The 9,524-nt window shown below is 39.1% G+C and overlaps 1 pseudogene; it reads right to left on the bottom strand.

Moving 5' to 3' along the window:
* Positions 1 to 419: 419 nt before the first annotated feature.
* LOC124971631 (small ubiquitin-related modifier 2-A-like) overlaps positions 420 to 9,524 on the bottom strand; it is a 23,450-nt pseudogene continuing 14,345 nt past the window's right edge.

The raw sequence follows: 9,524 nt of genomic DNA, 5'->3' as shown, positions 1-9,524 counted from the left end.
ACAGATTGCCCTACATGTAGCAGCTACATACAAAAAGTTATAAAATTGTCCTTGGTTTTACAATGATAAATGAAGACATTAAAATTCTCCAATTGGAACAACATAGGCAAGGATTTTTATGTTGTTCAGGTTTTTGTTGTTGTTGTTTTTTGTTTTTTGTTAAAGCAGTGAGAGCAAAATAACTTACTGGAATATAAAGATAAGAGCTGAATGGGCATGCCACTAATGGAGAAAGGAAATAATTTCACAGAACCAGCATTTTCCCCCTCCCATCTCATTTGCTGTCAATCAAAACATATCATTGGCCATTAGTTTAAAACAATGCAATATGGCTTGTGCACATACACCAGTTACTTATGTACAATAAAGGAATATGGGAAGGGGAAAATGAAAGAATAGAGAAAACTATACTGTAGTTGTCAGGATGTGGTGGAACCAAATTGCAGTTTTCTACTGAAGAATGTATTCTTGGTCTGTAGGAAACAGAGTTCTGAAGTAAAGTAGCAGGTTCCCTTTTTAGTAGACACTCCTGTCTGCTGCTGGAACACATCCATTGTATCTTCATCCTCCATTTCCAGCTGTGCAGGTGTGTCTGTTTCATTTGTTGGCTGCCCATCAAATCGGAATCTGATCTGCCTCATCGACAAACCCGTCGTTCCCAATAGGCTTTCATTAGTCTACTAAGTGGTGTCTGCCTCTTCATCTTACACTGCACCACAGAACCATCCTGCCCCGCCACCTTCAAGTTAATATGATCCTTGTTCTCAGTCTTGACTCCTTCCTTGGGCTTTTCATCGGCCTTGGCGAGCTCCGGAGTCTCCTCAGCTGCCGCTTCACAAGAGGTACCAGGTCCGCACCGAACAAGCACACAAGCAGCTCCAGGAGCCGCAGGAGAAGGAGGCAGCAGCAGTGGTCCAGGGAGAGGGCGCCATGCTTTTTATTTTCAGAGTGTCTATTATAAGTTTTTTGCTGCGGGGTTCCATGAGGCTTGCAAAATCATCTTATGGTTATAACAAGTTGTTCTAAAACAGATAGTACTTTATTCTTGACCACAAGGAAAAGAAACTAACAGAATAAAACTCAACACTAGAACTTCATCCTCCCATTTTGAATTTGATGCCACAATTTCACTCCTTTTACTTAGCCTAACTCTGATAATTTGTTGTTTTTAAAATTTTTTTCTATTTTAGCTTTCATATTATGAATATAAATGATTATATATCATAATCACTGTATTAATGTATGTAATCTGCATACTTACTTTACTAGTGCATTTTATACCTTCAGCTGTCTCTTGTTACATAGTACTCTGTCCTTTTCTTTCAATTTGAAGAATTCCCTTTAGCAATTCTTGCAGGGAAAGTCTTGTAATGAATTCCCCCCTGCAGTGTTTTTTGTTTTTTTTGTTTGTTTGTTTGTTTGTGGAAGTCTTTTTCTTTCTTATCTGAAGCCAGCTTTGCTTCAGATACGAAATTAAGAGAAATTAAGCTTTGTGGAAGGAAATTAAAGGTGTATTTTAACCCATTCCACATAAAGAGGAAAGGGATCTTCACCATTTGTAATATTGATTTCTTCATACCAAGTTCCTGCAGCTTGAACAATAGCTTCTTTTAAGAGTTCCAAGGTCTGGTACTATTGGTGCTAATGGTGACACCTAGGCATTGAGCTGTCCTCAATTAATGGTAAGTTGTACAAGCACTAGGTCTTGGGCTAGCCAAATGGGGCTATGGAATTGGAGAAGTAGTCTCATGGAGCATTTGGGCACCCTTAAGCTCAGCAGCAAGGGCATTATTTTATTCACCAGGAAGCTAACATTGTTTTGGGGAAACCAATACATGTTGGTCATCAGATGAATCATAGTCTTCTATGTGTCCCCACTAAGCTGGCCATAACTTGTAATTCCTGTCAGGGTTGGGGGCAAAAGTAATTGAGGGGCAACATAAACAACACATAAATGTTAACATTTAATTCAGTAGTGGGAGCCATAACAATGTAGGTTAGTAGGGACACAAAATCATGAGAACATAATCCGTTTTCCATTATCATGATGCCAGGTGTTGTGGGGACCATGGTCACTTGTGTACTAGTTGTCAAAGGCCCAAGAAATGCAATTCCTGTCCACTTTACCACTGACCTCTAACCTTGGCATAGGGTCTCTAGGCCCCACGGATAAAGAGGGATCTTGGTGTAGTCCATAATCATGTTTATATTTGAAATCCAAGTGGTGTGAGAAATAGTCGTTTGGCTCTCCAATTTATCTCAAAATTCACCAGGAGAGGTGGAAGGCTATCACCATGCAGACCTAGCTAGACTACTTATTGAGTCCCCCATGGTCTGGTACCTGGCCTTGAGTTCCTCAGTGGAAACTCAATCTCCTCCTTTGAAGTCCCTTTATTAAGTAATCCCCTGGAGATCTCCTTGGGGAGACTGCTGCCCGGATAATCCAGAAGAGGGCGCCCAATATCATTTTTACTTTCCTTTGGGGTAAATTTTGTTTTCTCATTAGTGATTTTATTTTCTGTGCCTGAGAATTTCTCAGTTAAGATGACTATAACAACAAGAACAAAAATGCAATTTTGTTGTAACTGACCTAATGAGATGTCTTAATTAGTTTCAGTAACCAGCAGGAACAGCAAAGTTATAAACCTATAAATTTGGAGCCTGATTAACAATTTCAGCATTTACTGTTCCCACTACCTAATAGTACCCCAAAAGACCATCAGTGGGGTGCAGGACTTTTTGCCTCTGAAAGATGGTCCAGATGTGTTTTCAAAGACATCTTTCAAAGAAACCATGAAGCTCACAAAAGAAAACTGATCTCAGAATTTAATAAAAGTTTAGACACTTTGTTGCGAGCAGTGAGTAAGAGAGGAATCAAGTTGGTTCCAACAAGTGGATTTTATTCATGCAATGCACACTCAACTTAACATTCCTAATAGCCAGTCACAAATACATTGAAGATTCACTCCCTTGTTCACCTAGAGTCCAATCCCCATGGACTTACTCAATGCAATGTCTCTTAGCCAAGAAGTCAGTCAGCAAGACCGAGGGATTCGTCTCAGCTTAGCCTCTCTCAGCTACTCGGATGTCTTTGGATGTCCTTGGGTGTCCAATAAGCCAGAGACTGGGTGGCAGTCGTTGCTGCGGGAGATGTGGTCAGTCATCTCGGCCTCGGTGACAATGGTCAATCAGCAATCAGTGATGGAGTGGACTGTAAGTTCGGGGGCACAGTAGAAAGCGGCCGAAGCAACGCTTTATTGGAATTTGGCTCTCGGGCAAAATTCCCAGACCCCCAGAGTACAACTCAAGTAGGGACCCAGAGAAAATTCCACAAGTGCCCCGGCTACCCAGGGTTTTTATAGGCTAGAATGGAGGGGGTCCTGCTGAGTGACAGGTGGATGTTAAGGTCAGTGGAATTTTCTAGCCCACTTGATCGGTCACCGTTTGGCGGGCTGGCGGTTGTCTCAGCTGCTCTGCTCTGCCCCCTACAGTCGCCTAAATTCCGACCTAACATGGACAACCGCTGGGGCAGTCAGAGACAGAGCGGACATGGGCTCCTCTGGTCACGGTGCTGCTGACAGTTTGCTCCAAAAGCCCAGGGGTTTAGGTAGTGATTTCCAGCCCAGTCATGCTCTGGTCTTCATTGATAAAGACCAGAACTCGACTAGACTAGGAGCCACCACTCAAATCATAGATAAAGGTTCACGTCGGCATTGTTCAGGAGTGTCATCCTGCCACACAGCAAGTTTGTCACCAGGCGCCTTTATTTTAGTTTTACAAGTTCAGGCAAATACTGCATAACACACAACTATAGCAATTCCTATTATTCCTTGTCTCATACCACTTCTGGGTTTGAGTCTTAAGCAAATTAACATTGCATTATATCACTCATGTAGAATCTAAAAAAAGTGGATCCCATAGGCTTTGAGAGTAGAATGTTGGTTAATGGGGACAGCAAGGGGTAGGAAGAGATGGCAAAAGGTTGACAAATGGGTACTAAGTTACAGTTAGAAGCAAGAAGTTTTGGTGAATATTGCAGTAGAATGATTATAGATAACAATAATGTACTGTCTACTTCAAAAGAAGAAGAAAGACTTTTTTTTTCCCAGTGCTGGGGAACCCAGGGCCCTGTGCTACCAACTGAGCTATATCCCCAGCAAGAAAGAATTTTAATGTGTTCACCATAAAGAATGATAAATGTTTCATGAGATAGATATGTTTAGCCTGATTTGAACATTACACGATGTATACATGTATCAAAACATCATATAGTACCTCATTAATATGTATAATTTTATGTTTTTCTTTATCAGTCAAAAATTAATTTTCAGGGCTGGGGTTGTGGCTCAGTGGTAGAGTGCTTGCCTAGCATGTGTGAGGCACTGGGTTCCATCCTCAGCACCACATATAATAAATAAATGAATGAATGAATGAAAGAGGGGGCTGGGGATATAGCTCAGTTGGTAGAGTGCTTGCTTCACAAGCACAAGGCCCTGGTTCAATCCCCAGCACCACAAAAAAGAAAAAAATAAAAGAGAGAAAGAGGACTAGGAATGTAGCTCAGTGGTAGAGTGCTTGCCTAGTGTGCATGAAGCCCTGGGTTCAATTCCCAGCACTGAAAAAAATAATCATAATTTTAATTAACTTAAAAATTTAAAAATAATAAATAATTAATGAGAAAAAGAAAGTGAAGGGGTACAAATGTCAAGCAAAATTGGATAAAATACTTACAGTACTGAAGGTATATAAAGGGTCATTCAAATAAAAAATAATTTTTTATTTTTGAAATTTTTATAAGTTCAAAATCTTTTTTTTTGTGGGGGGTACCTGGGACTGAACTCAGGGGCCCTCAACCACTGAGCCTCATCCCCAGTCCTATTTCGTATTTTTTTTGAGGCAGGGTCTTGCTGAGTTGCTTAGGGCCTTGCTAAGTTACTGAGACTGCTTTGAACTCATGATCCTCCTGCCTCAGCATCCTGAGCCACTGGGATTATTTCTAAAAAAAACTTATTAAAAAATACGTGGGCTGGGGAGATAGCTCAGTCGGTAGAGTGCTTGCCTTGCAAGCACAAGGCCCTGGGTTCGATCCCCAGCACCACAAAAAAAAAAAAAAAAAAATACGTATTGTAGGAAATTTATATCTAAATTGAGATGTCTTGAAAATATAACATATACTAGAGTGATATCACAAAAAATGCTAGTGGAAAAAGCTTAAAATCAGTTCCTACATTGAAACAATGATAAAACTGGTGAAGACTGAATCAACAGTTTTTGGAATTCTTATTGTAACAGTGACCCACTTCACCTTTTGAATATAAGCTCTGAATATATGCTCTGAGCCTTATTTTTAAAGGACATGCTATTTTCCTCTTCTCCCTCTGCCCCTCCCTAACCTGCAGTGGGGAACAAGATTGCCATGAGTTATCTGAGATCCACAGAAAGGGATGATGTCTGCCAGAGGATGTAGGAAGTTAATATCTCCCAAATTAACAGGTGAATCCTGACACGCCATCAGGCATCCTGGGACCCCCTACAAGACCACACCTGGAATGCAACCCTTGAATTGTTCCTTTCAAAGCCCTCCGTTTCCCCTGATGGGCAGAATCACAGCCTCTGGACAGGAGTCCCCTGTGTTTCTCCTTTGCCTAGCAAAAGTAATAAAACTTCTTTTTCTTTTTTCTCAAAACCGTGTGCTCATTATTAAATTGACATTAATTGGCACTGGGAACAAAGACCAAGATTTTGGTTACAAATTGGTACCCCAGAGAGGACCTGAGAGCAGCCCCTGCTCCAGCTTTCTGGGCAGGCCTGGCCCTCCAAGCAACCACACTTCCATGCTGAGGATGTAAGGCAACTTTTTGAGAACTGACTGCTGGAAAGTTAGGAGACAAGAGAGGGCAAACGTGCCTTGGGTGAACCAGAGGAACTATTCCTATAAGGAAAGGGAGGGACGGAGGGACTCCCAGCATTAATTGGCATTGGGGACAAGGACTGAGCTTTTGGTTACATTATGAAGAAAAGAACAATTGAATTTCAGTAATGGAACATTGTAAAAACTTTCCACCAAACTAACAACCTCTGTTTCCAAGCCTGGAAGTACGGCCTGTGTTCTTGGTATGACTTTCTGGTGCTGAAAATTAATACAAACCTTGTTTTTAAATGCTATTGCTATGTATTTTCACCTATCTGCTGATTTACTGAGAGAACAGGTCAAAGGTTGATTTTTATTCCCTTCCCTCCAGGTTTGTGTTACTTTCTAGGCCACAGTGGTATCCAGTGAGAGGTTTTACTGATACACACTGCCCCTGTTCACCTATGGCAGGCAAGAGAATAGATGGGACGAACAGCAGACAGACCCAAAATCCTAGGGAAGGAAAGCTAAGGATAAAGTTTCTTGGGTACAATAAGGGTTTGCAAGGGTCACCAAGTACACAAGGAAAAATGGAATGTAATGTGCATGCTACAACCAAGACAAATGCTCAGGAAATAACTTAGAGTAGCCTAGGATTCCACCATGGGTGAAACTGTGGACTCTGTGCAAGTGTGTAATAAATAGCAAGATAATCAAAAGACAGATATTGGAACAATGGATTTTTTAAAAGCATGGTTCAAAAATATGCTAAGAGACTCAATTCACATTAAAAAATGTAAACATATTCAGAAAAAAATGAAAAAGATATCCCACGCACTTATTGATCAAAAGAAAACTGAAGTAAATATTCTAATGTTGGATGAAATCGATGATAAGTTAAAAAAAAGACACAAGAGACAAAGGGTATTATACATTGATTGTTATGATTTGGATATGAAGTATCCCCCAAAAACTCGTGTGTGAGACAATGCAAGAAAGTTTAGAGGTGAAACAATTGGTTAGGAAAGACTTAACCTAATCAGTTCATTAATCCCTGAGAGGGATTAAGTGAGTGGTAACTATAGGCAGGTAGGGTGTGGCTGGAGTAGGTAGGTCCCTAGGGATGTGCCATTTGGATTTTATATTTTGTCCCTGGTGAGTGGAGCTCTCTCTTCCTCCTTCTCTTGACCATGTTCTGACCTGCTTTCCTCCACTACACTCTTTTGCCAAGATGTTCTGCCTCACCTAGGGCCCACAGCAATGGAGTCAGCCATCTATGCACTGACACCTCTGAAACCATGAGCCCCAAATGAACTTTTCCTTCTCTAAGATTGTTCTTGTCAGGCATTTTGTTCACAGCAGCAGAAAATTAACTAAATATACATATATACTCAGCACAAACAAGATTGATAAACTCTGAACTAAAAGAATGAGAGAGAAGACCCAAATCAACAAAATTACAGATGAAAAAGGAGATATCACCACAGACAGTTCTGAAATTCAAAGGATCATTAGTTACTATTTTGAAAGCTTATATTCTAATAATCATAAAATCTAGAAGATACTGACAAATTTTTAGATGCATATGACCTACCCAACTCAAATCAAGTGGATATAGGAAACCTAAACAGATCAATATAAAGTAATGAGATTGAAGCAACAATAAAAAACCTTACAACAAGAAAATCCCAGGACCAGATGGATTCTCAGCAGAGTTCTACCAGACCTTTTAAGAAGAAGTAACACCAGTCTTCCTCAAATTATTCCATGAAGTAGGGAAAGAATACTCCTAAATACATTCTACAACTCCAGTATTACCCTGATACCAAGACCAGATAAAGATACATCAAGGAAAGAATGTCCCTAATAACTTGGATGCAAAAATCCTTAATGAAATATTAGCAAAGCAGATTCAAACCACATTGAGAATATTCATCCAAGGGAGGAAAGTTTCATTCAATACATATAAATCAATAAATGTAGTTCATCACACAAGTAGAATAAAGGATAAAAATCACATGATCACCTCAATAAATGAAGAAATATCTTTGACAAAATTTGGCATCCATTCATATTAAAAAACATTAGAGAAACTAGGGATAGAAGAAACTTACCTTAACATAATAAAGGTTATAGGTGACAAACCCAAAGGAGAAAGGAGAAAACCTAAAAGTATTTACTCTGAAATCAGGAATGAGAAAACCATGTCCACTTTCAGCACTCCTATTCAATATAGCTCTTGAAACTCTAGCCAGAGCAATCTGACAAGAGAAGGAAATCAAAGGGATACAAATTAGGAAAAGAAGAAGTCAAATTATCTATGTTTGCTGATGACATGATTCTATACCTATAGGGCCACCCCCACAAAAAAAAAAATCTCCACCAGACGACTTCTAGATCTGATTTAAAAATTCTGCATAGTGGCAGGTTATAAGATCAACATACAAAATATATAGCTTTCTTGTATTCTAATAATGAATCTGCCAAGGAAGAAATCAAGAAAGCTATTTCCTTTACAATAAACTAAACAAAACCCCAAAACTTAGGAATAAATCTAACTTAGGAGGTGAAAGACCTCTATAATGAAAATTATAAAACACTGAACAAGATCTTAGAAGATAGAAAGACCTATCATGTTCATGGATAGGTAGAAAAAAATAGTCAAATGGCCATATTATCAAAAGCAATCTACAGATTCAATGCAATTCCCATCAAAATACCAATGACATTCTTCACAGAACTAGAAATCAGTTTATAAAATTTATATGGAAGAAAAAAAGACCCAATAGCCATAGCAATCCTGATCAGCAAAAGTGAATCTAGAGATATCACAAAACCTGATCTCAATTTATACTACAGTGCTATAGTGACAAAAAACTGCATGGTATTGGCATAAAAGCAGAAATGAAGACCAATGGAATAAACTAGAAAGCATAAAGACAAACCAACATAAGTACAATCATCTGACTATTGACAAAGGTGCCAAAAATAAATGTTGGAGAAAAGATAGTCTTTTAAACAAAGGGTGCAGAAGAAACTGGATATCCATATGTAGAAGAGTGAAATTCAATCCTTATCAAGCTGCACAAAAATCAACTTGAAGAGGATTAAAAACCTAGGAATTCAATCAGAAACAGTGAAATTGCTAGAAGCAGACAAAGGCAACACTTCAACACATTGGTGCAGGCACCAACAACTTCCGTAACAAGACTGCTAAAGTTCAAAATATAAAACAAAAATCAATAGGTAGGGGCTGGGGAGATAGCTCAGCTGGTAGAGTGCTTGCCTTGCAAGCACAAGGCCCGGAGTTCGATCCCCAGTACCGCCAAAAAAAAAAAAAAAAAAAATCAATAGGTAGGATAGCATTAAATTTAAAAAGTAAAGGAAAGAAGAGCATGAAGAGAGAGCCTACAGTATAGGAAAAATAATTGCCAGCTACTCTTCTGACAGGGAATTAATAACAGAATATATAAAGAACTCAAAATCCTTAACAACAACAATAAAAAATAATCTGCTCAATAGAGGGGTGAAAGATCTAAAGAGACATTTCTCAAAAGAAGAAATACAAGTGAGCAACAAATATATGACAAATGTTCAACATTCTTAGCAATCAGGGAAATGCGATTTAAAACTACACTGAGATTTCATCTCTCTCAAGTCAGACTGCCAATCA

Source organism: Sciurus carolinensis, chromosome X, assembly GCF_902686445.1.
Source record: "Sciurus carolinensis chromosome X, mSciCar1.2, whole genome shotgun sequence".
Classification (NCBI taxonomy): domain Eukaryota; kingdom Metazoa; phylum Chordata; class Mammalia; order Rodentia; family Sciuridae; genus Sciurus; species Sciurus carolinensis.
Note: the sequence above shows the minus strand (reverse complement) of the source record. Positions and strands in the feature narration are given on the sequence as shown.